Genomic DNA, 12,967 nt, shown 5'->3' with positions numbered 1-12,967 from the left:
GAGTGACTCATGGGTCACTACTGGGCCACTGTCAGGAGTCCAGTAGTCAGGTAAGTGACTCATGGTCAGTACTGGGCCATGTCAGGAGTCCAGTAGTCAGGTAAGTGACTCATGGGTCAGTACTGAGCCACTGTCAGGAGTCCAGTAGTCAGGAAGTGTTCATGTCGAATGGCACTGTCGGAGTCCAGTAGTCAGGAGTGTCATGGTCACTGGCCACTGTCAGGAGTCCAGTAGTTAGGGGAGTGACTCATGGTCAGTACTGGGCACTGTCAAGTCAGTTCAGGAGTCATGTTATGCACTGTCAGAGTCCAGTTAGGAAGTGATTCATGGTCAGTACTGGCCACTGTCAGGAGTCCATAGTCAGGGAAGTGACTCATGGTCAGTACTGGGTCACTGTCAGGATCCAGTAGTCAGGAAGTGACTCATGGTCAGTACTGGCCTGTCAGGAGTCCAGTAGTCGGGGAAGTGACTCATGGTTCAGTATTGGGCCTGAGTCAGGTGTCCAGTAGTCAGGGAAATCACTCATGTGTCAGTACTGAGCCACTGTCAGGAGTCCAGTAGTCAAGGGAGTGACGCATGGGTCACCACTGGGACACTGTCAGGAGTCTAGCACTCAGGGACGTGACTCATGAATCAGGACTGGATTACTGTTAGGAGTCCAGTAGTCAGGGGAGTGACTCATAGATCAGTACTGGGCCACTGTCAGGCATCTAGTAGTCAGGGAAAGTGACTCATGGATCAGTACTGGGTCACTGTCAGGAGTCAGATAGTCAGGGAAGTGACTCATGGGTCATTACTAGGCCGCTGTCGAGAGTCCATTAGTCAGGGGAGTGACTTATGAGTCAGTACTGGGCCACTGTAAGAAGTCCAGTAGTCAGGGAAGTTACTCATGGGTCAGTACTGGGACATTGTCAGGAGTACAGTATTCAGAGAAATGACTCATGAGTCAGACCTACGTCACTGCCAGGAGTCCAATAGTCAGGAAAGTGACTCATGGATCAGTACTAAACCACTGTCAAGAGTCAATTAGTCCAATAGCAAGAGAAATGACTCGTGAGTCAGTACTGAGCCAAAGTCAGGATTCCAGTAGTCAGGAAAGTGACTCAGGGATCAGTACTGAGCCACTGTCGGGAGTCCATTAGTCAGGGAAGTGACTCATAAGTCAGTACTTAGCCACTGTCTGGATTCCAGTATTCAGAGGATTGACTCATGGGTCAGCACTGGGCCACTGTTAGGAGTCCAGTAGTCAGGAAATGACTCATGGTTCTGTGTTGGGCCACAGTCAGGAGTCCAGTAGTCAGGGAAGTGACTCGTGAGTCAGTACTAAGCCACTGTCAGGAGTCCAGTAGTCATGGAAGTGACTCATTGGTCAGTACTGAGCCACAGTCAGAAGTCCAGTAGGCAGGGAAGTGATTCATGAGTCATTAATGGGCCTCTCTCAGGAGTCCTGTACTCAGGGAAGTGACTCATGCGTCAGTACTGGGCCACTATCAGGAGACCAGTAGTCAGGGGAATGAGTCATGGGTCAGTACTGGGCCATTGTCAGGAGTCCCGTAGCCAGGGGAGTGACTCGCTGGTCAGTATTGGGCCTCTGTCAGAAGTCCAGGACTCAGGGAAGTGACTCATGAGTCAGAACTAGGCCACTGTCAAGAGTCCAGTACTCAGGGAATTGACGTAGGGGTCAGTAATGGGCCACTGTCAGGAGTCTAGTAGTCAGGAACGTTTCACATGAGTCAGTACTGTGCCACTGTCTGGAGTCCAGTAGTCATGGGAGTGACTCATGGGTCAGTACTAGACCCCTGTAAGGAGTCCAGTAGTCAGGGGAGTAACTCATGTGTCAGTACTGGGCCACTATCAGAAATCAAGTAGTCAGGGAAGAGACTCAGGTTCAGTACTGGGCCACTGTCAGGAGTCCAGCAGTCAGGGAAGTGACTCATGAGTCAGTACTGGGCCACTGTCAGGAGTCCAGTACTCAGGGTAGTGACTCACAGGTCAGTATTGGGCTACTGCCGGTAATCCAGTATTCCTGGAAGTGACTCATGAGCCAGTACCTGGCTACTGTCATGAAGTCCAGTATTCAGGTGAGTGACTCATGTCAGTACTGGGCCACTGTCAGGAGTCCAGTAGTTAGGGGAGTGACTCATGAATCAGTATGGGCCACTATCAGGAGTCCATTAGTCAGGGGAGTGACTCATGAGTGAGTACTGGGCCACTGTCAGGAGTCCAGTAGTCAGTGTAGTGACTCATGAGTCAGTTCTGGGCCACTGTCAGGAGTCCAGTAGTCAGGTTAGTGACTCATGGTCAGTACCGGGGCACTGTCAGGAGTCCAGTACTCAGGGAAGTGGCTCATGGGTCAGTGTTGAGCCACTGTCAGGTGAGTAAGTCAGGGGTCAGTACTGGGGTCATGATATCCCCCGAGTGTTCCTAAGTCAGTCATCTCACTAAGTGACTCATGGGTCAGTGTTGAGCCACTGTCAGGTGAGTAAGTCAGGGGTCAGTACTGGGGTCATGATATCCCCCGAGTGTTCCTAAGTCAGTCATCTCACTAAGTGACTCATGGGTCAGTACTGGGCCTCTGTCAGGAGTCCAGTACTCAGGGAAGTGACTCATGGGTCAGTGTTGAGCCACTGTCAGGTGAGTAAGTCAGGGGTCAGTACTGGGGTCATGATATCCCCCTAGTGTTCCTAAGTCAGTCATCTCACTAAGTGACTCATGGGTCAGTGTTGAGCCACTGTCAGGTGAGTAAGTCAGGGGTCAGTACTGGGGTCATGATATCCCCCGAGTGTTCCTAAGTCAGTCATCTCACTAAGTCAGAAGAATGACCTCCATCCTTATATCGTCCCGTAAACTGTACAGCAGCAGTCAGTCTCCTTGATGAACATCTCGAGAGAAGATCTTATCTTTAAATGTCATCTCAGAGAGACAGCAGATGAGGCGAGCAGCCAGCCTCATTCGTGTGATCCTGAGCAACACATGGCCCTGCAGGCAGGTCCCTCCGCCAGTGCAGAGCACACGGCAGCTTTTCACTTGTGCCCCAGCCAGGCTTGGCCTCTGGTGCTTCGTCGCCCTTCCAGTAAACTGATTGTGACGCTACGACAAAAGATTAGCTTCAAGCCACACGTAACTTGACCGACTCCTGAGGATTGGCAAACAAACATCTCCTTCAGGTCGACTTCTTCTTTCTGCGTTGTCTGTGAAGCCAAGATTCATCACTTATGTTCTTTTGTCACAAATGTGTTGTTGTTTCATGAACTCGAAGCTGATTATCAGTGAAGTGAAACGTAAGTAAACTCGTCAGTTTCGTTGAAGCAGGAGTGGTTTACGTACCGTACACAAGGTATTGTGGTGGCAGCTGGCCCCACACACCGAGTCGTAACAGGGAAGGTGTGTGTACAGTCGCGATCACTAGTTCTGAGACTCACCGGGTCGAAGCTGAACCGAACCTTCTGTCTCAACTCCCAGACACAAAGGATTCGGTACAGTTTCAGGTACTTAGTGCGTACTGGAACATGGTTACGTAGTGCGTACTGGGACATGGTTACGTAGTGCGTACTGGGACATGGTTACGTAGTGCGTACTGGGACTTGGTTACGTAGTGCGTACTGGGACGTGGCTACGTGGTACGTACTGGGACATGATTACGTAGTACGTACTGGGACATGGTTACGTAGTGCGTACTGGGACATGGTTACGTAGTGCGTACTGGGACATGGGCACGTAGTGCATACCGGGACATGATTACGTAGTGCGAACTGGGATATGATTACGTAGTACGTACTGGGACATGGTTACGTAGTACGTACTGGGACATGGTAACGTAGTGCGTACTGGGACATGGTTACGTAGTACGTACTGGGACATGGTTACGTAGTACGTACTGGGACATGGTTACGTAGTACGTACTGGGACATGGTAACGTAGTGCGTACTAGGACATGAACCTCAGGCGTGTCCCAGGGACATCAGTCCGCGACTGTACACCAAACAAAGATGAAAAATATGTAAATAGTCTTACATAAACGAGCAGTGACATTAATACAGGACAATTATCAAGTGTTACCAACATAACACATGAACGTTACCACACATTACGTACACCTGCTACTGGGGTGCCGGCCAGCACTGATGACCCCCACTCACGGCACTGTAACTATGGCAGGCGGGGAGTGGGGCATCAGTTATGAACCTCACTCACGGCACTGTAACTATGGCAGGTGGGGGAGTAGGGCAGGAGTGATGACCCTCACTCACGGCTCTGTAACTATGGCAGGAGGGGGAGTGGGGTAGCAGTGACGACCCCCACTCATGGCACTGTAAGAATGCACTATGAGTGTCGGGATATAAACCCTGGCCTGAGGACATGACTGAACTAAGAACAAGTGAACATAGATGCTGACTGACCACTTCATTCCCTACTATAATAAAACTCCGAATCAATAAAAAAGGGAATCCTGGGTCACTAAAGTAATATATATTTGTGGATGTAACCAAAATGAGAAGAAAGGAGAGATAGGTGATATGCTTGAGGGAAGGAACCTGGATGTTTTGGCTCTGAGTGAAATGAAGCTCAATGGTAAAGGGGAAGAGTGATTTGGGAATGTCTTGAGAGTAAAGTCAGGGGTTGGTGAGAGGACGAGAGCAAAGGAGGGAGTAGCACTACACCTGAAGGAGGAGTTGTGGGAGTATGTGGTTGAGTGTAAAAAAGTAAATTCTAGATTGATATGGGTAAAACAGAAAATGGATGGAGAGAGATGGTTGATTATTGGTGCTTATGCACCTGAGCATGAGAAGAAAAATCATGAGAGGCAAGTGGTTTGGGAGCAACAGAATGAGTGTGTTAGCAGCTTTGATGCACGAGGCAGGGTTTTAGTAATGGGTGATTTAAATGCGAAGGTGAGTAATGTGGCAGTTAAGGGTATAGTTGGTGTGCATGGGGAGTTCAGTGTTGTAAATGGAAATGGTGAAGAGCGTGCGGAGCTGTTTGCTGGAAAAACACTAGTGATTGGGAATACCTGGTTTAGAAATAGAAATATACATAAGTATACGTATGTGAGCAGGAGAGATGGTCAAAGGGCATTATTGGATCACGTCTTAATTGATAGACGTGTGTAAGAGAGACCTTTGAATGTTAACGTGCTGAAAGGGGCAGCTAGAGGAATGTCTAATTACTATCTTGTGGAGGCGAAGGTGATGATTTGTAGAGGTTTTCAGAAAAGAGAGAATGTTAGGGAGAAGAGAGTGGTGAGAGTAAGTGAGATTGGAAGGGAGATTTGTGTGAGGAAGTACCAGGAGAGATTGGGTGCAGAATGGCAAAAGGTGAGAGCAAATGACGCGAGGAGAGTGGGGGAGGAATGGGATGTATTTAGGGAAGCAGTGATGGCTTGTGCAAAAGATGCATGTGGCATGAGAAAGGTGGGAGTTAGGCAGATTAGAAAGGGTAGTGATTGGTGGGATGAAGAAGTAAAGTTGTTAGTAAAAGAGAAAAGAGGCGTTTCGAAGATGCTTGGAAGAGAGGAGTGCAAATGACTTGGAGATGTATAAATGAAAGCAACAGGAGGTCAAGAGAAAGATGCAAGGATTGAAAAAGAGGGCAAAGGATTTTTGTGTGAGAGAGAATCATTAAACTTTAGGGAGAATAAGATGTTTTGGAAGGAGGTAAATAATGTGCGTAAGACAAGAGAACAAATGGGAAGATCGGTGAAGGAGGCAAGTGGGGAGGTAATAACAAGTAGTGGTGAAGTGAGGAGATGCAGTGAGTATTTTCAAGGTTTGTTGAATATGTTTGATGATAGCAAGCTCAGCTTACTGAACCTCAGCTCTGTCATCAAACTCAGCTACGTCATCAAACTCTAGCTTTGTCATCCAAGGGTCAGTTGGATGAATAAACGTTCAGTACAGTGGGTGACATCTAAGATTGTCTTCTTAAGCTGGGGATTGAAGAGTTAATCTGGCACAGACGAGACCACTGGAGGAGTGTCGTCGAGGACAGATCTCTCAGCCGTGTGAGCCACACACATTATACAAGCAGATACATACACAGACTCTGGTCTTCAGTGCAAACTGCCCAGCTGCTGATGTTACCACATCATTTCTCAAAAGATGTATGTACGGTAAGAGCGAGTGGGGCTTGAGAGTTATCTTGGACAACTGGAGAAATATACTCGGGTATTCCAAATGGTCGTTACACAATGATATTTACAGCCTTAATGACCCAGGCAGAAGACAGGCCTGAAGCCCGAATAACCAGTTAACCAACCAAGACAACTCAGTCTTGAACACCATCCCACCAGTCATACACACATCTGAACACCACACTCCCCAGACATGTACGAGTTACATTTTCTTGTCTACCCTTTACATGATCACAAAAACAAACCTAAATCTCTTAATAAAGAAAAAATGAATACAAAATTATATAAGCAAATACCTGAGACAATTTCTAACATGTTTATTTAACTAAGAAATGTGGGTTATATGTATATATGTATTATATGTTATATGTATATATGGCTGACATACTCTACGTAATAAGGCGTCTTTACATATGTGATCAGGTTACTCTTTTCCCCACAGTGGTTGACTCTGGTCACTTCTACTCAACGCTGGCAGAGTTAAAGCGATCAATGTCACATCATTTCTTACTTTGTAAAGATTTATCTTTGATCTTTGACGAACCGAGTTGGCGTCAGGGAAAATCTAAGACTGAAAGATAATATTATTGGTAATAGGAAGGATGGAGGGTATTATCCTGTCGGCAATGTTTGTGAATCTTGCGGCGATATTCATTATGCTGGCTGAACAACTGGTAAGATGTGATACCCTTCATTACCTACACGTTAATCATGGTCTCTCTCTCTCTCTCTCTCTCTCTCTCTCTCTCTCTCTCTCTCTCTCTCTCTCTCTCTCTCTCTCTCTCTCTCTCTCTCTCTCTCTCTCTCTCTTCAAATCTCTATGTGTTTTACGTGTCATAATCACCTATTCGTAAACATCCATTTCTACGGTGCAGGGAGGGAGTTTTCTACCATCATACAACATTCTAACCTTTTGTATCTTATCCACAGTATCTTACCTCACATCATCCACTACTCGTATACCTTCAGAGTTCCTCTTTACCTCACATTCATCCACTACTCGTATTCCTTCAGAGTCCCTCTTTACCTCACATTCATCCACTACTCGTATACCTTCAGAGTTCCTCTTTACCTCACATTCATCCACTACTCGTATACCTTCAGAGTTCCTCTTTACCTCACATTCCTCCACTACTCGTATACCTTCAGAGTCCCTCTTTACCTCACACTCATCCACTACTCGTATACCTTCAGAGTTCCTCTTTACCTCATACTCATCCACTACTCGTATACCTTCAGAGTTCCTCTTTACCTCACATTCCTCCACTACTCGTATATCTTCAGAGTTCCTCTTTACCTCACATTCCTCCACTACTCGTATACCTTCAGAGTTCCTCTATAAATCTATCCTGACAAGTTCCTTCTTTCATTTGATGTGATGTCCTCTGGTTGCTCTGTCCACACACCTCTCGAACAACTGTTTACTGTAGTTTTCAGCAAACTGGTTGAAAAAGATTTTAAGTTTGATTAGCAAGATATCAGAAACTCACAAATAGTTAACTTGTTGCCATCAAACAACGACTGAGCAGCCATCATTGTTGCCATCAAACAACGGCTGAACAACCATCATTGATGCCATCAAACAATGGCTGGGCAACCATCATTGTTGCCATCAAACAACGGCTGAGCAACCATCATTGTTGCCATCAAACAACGTCTAAGCAACCATCATTGTTGCCATCAAATAATGGCTGAGCAACCATCATTGTTGCCATCAAACAACGTCTGAGCAACCATCATTGTTGCCATCAAACAACGGCTGAGCAACCATCATTGTTGTCATCAAACAACGGCTGAGTAACCACCAGTGTTGCCATCAAACAACGGCTGAGCAAACATCATTGTTGCCATCAAACAACGGCTGAGCAACCGTCATTGTTGCCATAAAACAACGTCTGAGCAACTATCATTGTTGCCATCAAACAACGGCTGAGTAACTATCATTGTTGCCATCAAACATCAGCTGAGCAGCTATCATTGTCGCCATCAAACAACGGCTGAGCAACCACCAATGCTGACCATCAAACAACGTTTGAGCAACCAGCAGTGTTGCCATTAAACAACAGATGAGCAACTATAATTGTTGCCATCAAACAACGTCTGAGCAACCACCAGTGTTGCGATCAAACAACGGCTGAGCAACCATTATTGTTGCCATCAAACAACGGCTGAGCAACCACCAGTGTTGCGATCAAACAACGGCTGAGCAACCATTATTGTTGCCATCAAACAACGGCTGAGCAACCACCAGTGTTGCCATCAAACAACGGCTGAGCAACCACCAATGCTGATATCAAACAACGGCTAAGCAACCACCAGTGTTACCATCAAACAACGTTTGAGCAACCAGCAGTGTTGCCATTAAACAACAGATGAGCAACTATAATTGTTGACATCAAACAACGTCTGAGCAACCACCAGTGTTGCGATCAAACAACGGCTGAGCAACCATTATTGTTGCCATCAAACAACGGCTGAGCAACCACCAGTGTTGCCATCAAACAACGTCTGAGCAACCACCAGTGTTGCGATCAAACAACGGCTGAGCAACGATTATTATTGCCATCAAACAACGGCTGAGCAAGCATCATTGTTGCCATCAAACAACGGCTCAGCAACCAATATCGTTGCCATCAAACAACGGCTGAGCAACCATTATTGTTGCCATCAAACAACGGCTGAGCAACCAACAGTGTTACCATCAAACAACGTCTGAGCAACCACCATTGTTGCCATCAAATAACGGTGAGCAACCATCATTGTTGTCATCAAACAACACTAAGCAACTATTATTGTTGCAATCACACAACGTATGAGCAATAACTGTTGTTGCCATGAAACAATGGCCGAGCAAGCATCATTGTTGCCATCAAACAACGACTGAGCAATCGATGTTGTTACCATCAAACAACGGCTGAGAAACCACCAGTGCTGCCATCAAACAATGGCTGAGCAACCTCCAGTGTTGTCATAAAACAACGTCTGAGCAACCACCAGTGTTGCCATCAAACAACGGCTGAGCAACCTTCATTGTTGCCATCAAACAAGGGCTGAGACACAATCATTGTTGCCATCAAACAATGTCTGAGCAACCATCATTGTTGCCATCAAACAACGGCTGAGAAACAACCATTGTTGCCATCAAACAACGGCTGAGCAACCATCATTGTTGCCATCAAACAACGGCTGAGCAACCATCAGTGTTGCCATCAAACAACGGGTGACCAACCACTAGTGTTGTCACCAAATAACAACTGAACAACCAGCAGTGTTGCCATCAAACAACGGCTGAGTAACCACCAGTTTTGCCATCAACCAAAAGTTGAGTTACCATCAGTATTGCCATCAAACAACGGCTGAGCAACCTTCATTGTTACCATCAAACAACGGCTGAGCAACCATCAGTGTTGCCATCAAACAACGGCTGAGCAACCACTAGTGTTGTCATCAAATAACAACTGAACAACCAACAGTGTTGCCATCAAACAACGGACGGGCAACCATCATTGTTTTCATCAAACAACGGTTGAACAACTACCATTGTGCCATTAAACAACTGCTGAGCAACTATCATTGTTGCCATCAAACAACGGCTGAGCAACCATCATTGTTGCCATCAAACAACGGCTGAGCAACCATCATTGTTGCCATCAAACAAGGACTGAGCAACCACAAGTGTTGCTATCAAAAAAGGCTCAGCAACTATTATTGTTGCCATCAAACAACGGCTGTGGACCATCACTGTTGCCATCAAACAACGGCTGTGTACCATCACTGTTGCCATCAAACAACGGCTGACTACAAGTCGACGTCACTGTCAAACAACGGCTGAGCAACCATCAGTGTTGCCATCAACCAAAAGCTGAGCAATCACCAGTGTTGCCACCAAATAAAGACTGAGTAACCACCAGTGTTACCAATAACCAACGGCTAAGCAACCACCAGTGTAACAATCAAATAACGGCTGAGCAATCAGCAGTGTTGCCATCAAATAACGGCTGAGCACTCATCAGTTTTACCAATAACCAACGATTGAATAACCATCACTGTTGCCATCAAACAACGATTGAACAACCACCAGTGTTACCATCAAACAACGGCTGAGCAACCATCAGTGTTGCCATCATACAACGACTGAGAAACCATCATTGTTGCCATCAAACAACGGTCAAACAAACAACAGTGTTGACATCAAAACAACGGCTAAGCAACCACCAGTGTTGCCATCAAACAACGACTGAGCAACCATCATTGTTGCCATCAAACAACGGCTGAGCAACCATCAGTGTTACCATCAAGCAACGACTGAGCAACATCATTGTTGCCATCAAACAACGGCAGAACATCCACCACTGTTGCCATCAAACAACGGCTGAGGAAACATCATTGTTACCATCAAACAACGTCTGAGCAACCATCATTGTTGCCATCAACAAACGGCTGAGCAACCACCAGTGTTGCCATCAAACAACGGCTTAGTAACAACCAGTGTTGCCATCAAACAACGACTGAGCAACCATCATTGTTGCCATCAAACAACGACTAAGCAACCACTAGTCTTCCCATCAAACAACAGCTTGGCAACAATCAGTGTTGCCATTAAACAACGTGTGAGCAACCATCATTGTTGCCATCAAACAACGACTGAGCAACCATCATTGTTGCCATCAAACAACGACTAAGCAACCACTAGTCTTCCCATCAAACAACAGCTTGGCAACAATCAGTGTTGCCATTAAACAACGTGTGAGCAACCATCATTATTGCCATTAAACAACGACTGAGCAACCATCATTGGTGCCATCAAACAACGGCTGAGCAACCACCAGTGTTGCCATCAAACAACGACTGAGCAACCATCATTGTTGCCATCAAACAACGTGTGAGTAACCATCATTGATGCCATCAAACAACGGCTGAGCAACCATCATTGTTGCCATCAAACAACGGCTGAGCAACCATCATTGTTGCCATCAAACAACGGCTGAGCAAGCATCATTGTTGCCATCTAACAACGGCTGAGCAACCATCATTGTTGCCATCAAACAACGTCTGAGCAACCATCATTGTTGCCATCAAACAACGGCTGAGCAACCATCATTGTTGCCATCAAACAACGTCTGAGCAACAATCATTGTTGCCATCAAACAACGTCTGAGCAACCATCATTGTTACCATCAAACAGCGGCTGAGCAACCATCATTTTTTTCATCAAACAATTGCTGAGCAACCTCCAGTGATTCCATCAAACAACGACGGAGCAGCCACAAGCGTTGCCGTCAAAAGATGGCTGAGCAACCATAATCATTGCCATCAAACAACGGCTGAGGAACCAACAGTACTGCTATCAACCAACGGATGAGCAACCATCAGTGTAGTGTTGCCATCAAATAACGGCTGAGCAACCATCAGTGTTGCCATCAAACAACGGTGGAGCAATAATCAGTGTTGCCATCAAACAATGGTTGAGGAACTACTTGTGTTGCCATCAACCAACGACTCGGCAACCATCATTGTTGCCATCAGACAATTGCTGAGGAACCACTAGTGTTGCCATCAACAAACGTCTGACCAACCATCATTGTTGCCACCAAACAAAGGCTGAGCAACCATTAGTGTTGCCATCAACAAACGTCTGAGCAACCATCATTGTTGCCATCAAACACCGTCTGACCAACAATAATTGTTGCCATCAAACAACGGCTGAGCAACCATAATTTTTGCCATCAAACAACGTTTGAGCAACCAGCAGTTGTGGCATTGGTCTAAGGTGTGACAAAGAACGATGATTATCATCAATAACTGGAGACTCTTATTGGAATATCACAGACGGAGATTCCAACACGGGCCCGCCAGACTCATAGGTAGTACACCGTCCAACCCACTAACTATGTGAGCAGATATGAGCAGCCGAGTGAACGAGGACTGACAGGATCACAGTAGCGTTGTGAAGTGACCGTGTCATCATCATCCCGACAGAGAACTGATACTGTGTGAGATCGTAAGGTAGCGAGAGAATATACAGGTTCTTTAACTGATGGTGCTAAAGGATCGCACTAGGTCCTTGCGTGGGTGCTAATGATGATGCTGGAGGAGCAGAGCAGAGCATTAGGTGCATGGCTACAGGGAAACTCTGGTAAGCTGATAATGGATATATCATGAAAGAGATCTCTTAAAAGAATATATTTCTGAATGGTTTGGCTAACGACCTTCTGAGAAACAAAGCCTTTGGGAAACTATTTTGCAATATATTACGTGTTGTTTTCATGAGCCGTATGTCAGTGTTGTGCATGAAAGTGTCCACAGGTAGTGGGTGAGTGAGGCTGAGAAACGTTACCTTATCAGCAAGAGCGATGGCTGGGAACACCCACACGCACAGAGCCACTGCCGCCCACAGCCGCATATTGACGCTGATGAAGAAGAGTCCACGGTGGATACACGAGAGCTCTTGGCCCACACCCAGAGGTTCTACTGCCGGTGAGCGAGTCTCCTGGCTGGCAGGTACCAGAGCACCTGGATGTAAGAGCTGATGGGAGAGGCGGGAATAAAGGCCGTATTATGGACAATAAGAACACCTTGCTGTTGCTGGTCCCCTGCTGGCGCTGTCAGCCGAGCCACTGACACACTGCACAACCACGACCCTCCTCCTGACCTCGTGCCATCTCGTCATATGAGAAGTCTTCAGTCAACACCTGCAGACCAGAAGCTGACAGACGATGGGGGCGAGATGATGTAATCATAAACACCGGTCACATATTATCTTACGCCATAGCAGGTGGGTGAGAGACACAGGTGACATCTGTGATGTAGTAACCAAGTCTACTTCCCCTGACACAC

The 12,967-nt window shown here is 46.4% G+C and overlaps 1 long non-coding RNA gene across 1 annotated transcript in view; it reads right to left on the bottom strand.

Moving 5' to 3' along the window:
• Nucleotides 1–12,726, bottom strand: part of LOC139746829 (uncharacterized) — a 28,234-nt gene extending 15,508 nt beyond the window's left edge. Inside the window, exon 1 of the long non-coding RNA XR_011712238.1 lies at nucleotides 12,468–12,726. This is a non-coding gene — a long non-coding RNA (uncharacterized lncRNA). The remainder of the gene's footprint in view (nucleotides 1–12,467) is intronic.
• Between the last annotated feature and the right edge of the window lie 241 nt (nucleotides 12,727–12,967).

This window comes from Panulirus ornatus, chromosome 5 (assembly GCF_036320965.1).
Source record: "Panulirus ornatus isolate Po-2019 chromosome 5, ASM3632096v1, whole genome shotgun sequence".
Classification (NCBI taxonomy): domain Eukaryota; kingdom Metazoa; phylum Arthropoda; class Malacostraca; order Decapoda; family Palinuridae; genus Panulirus; species Panulirus ornatus.
Note: the sequence above shows the minus strand (reverse complement) of the source record. Positions and strands in the feature narration are given on the sequence as shown.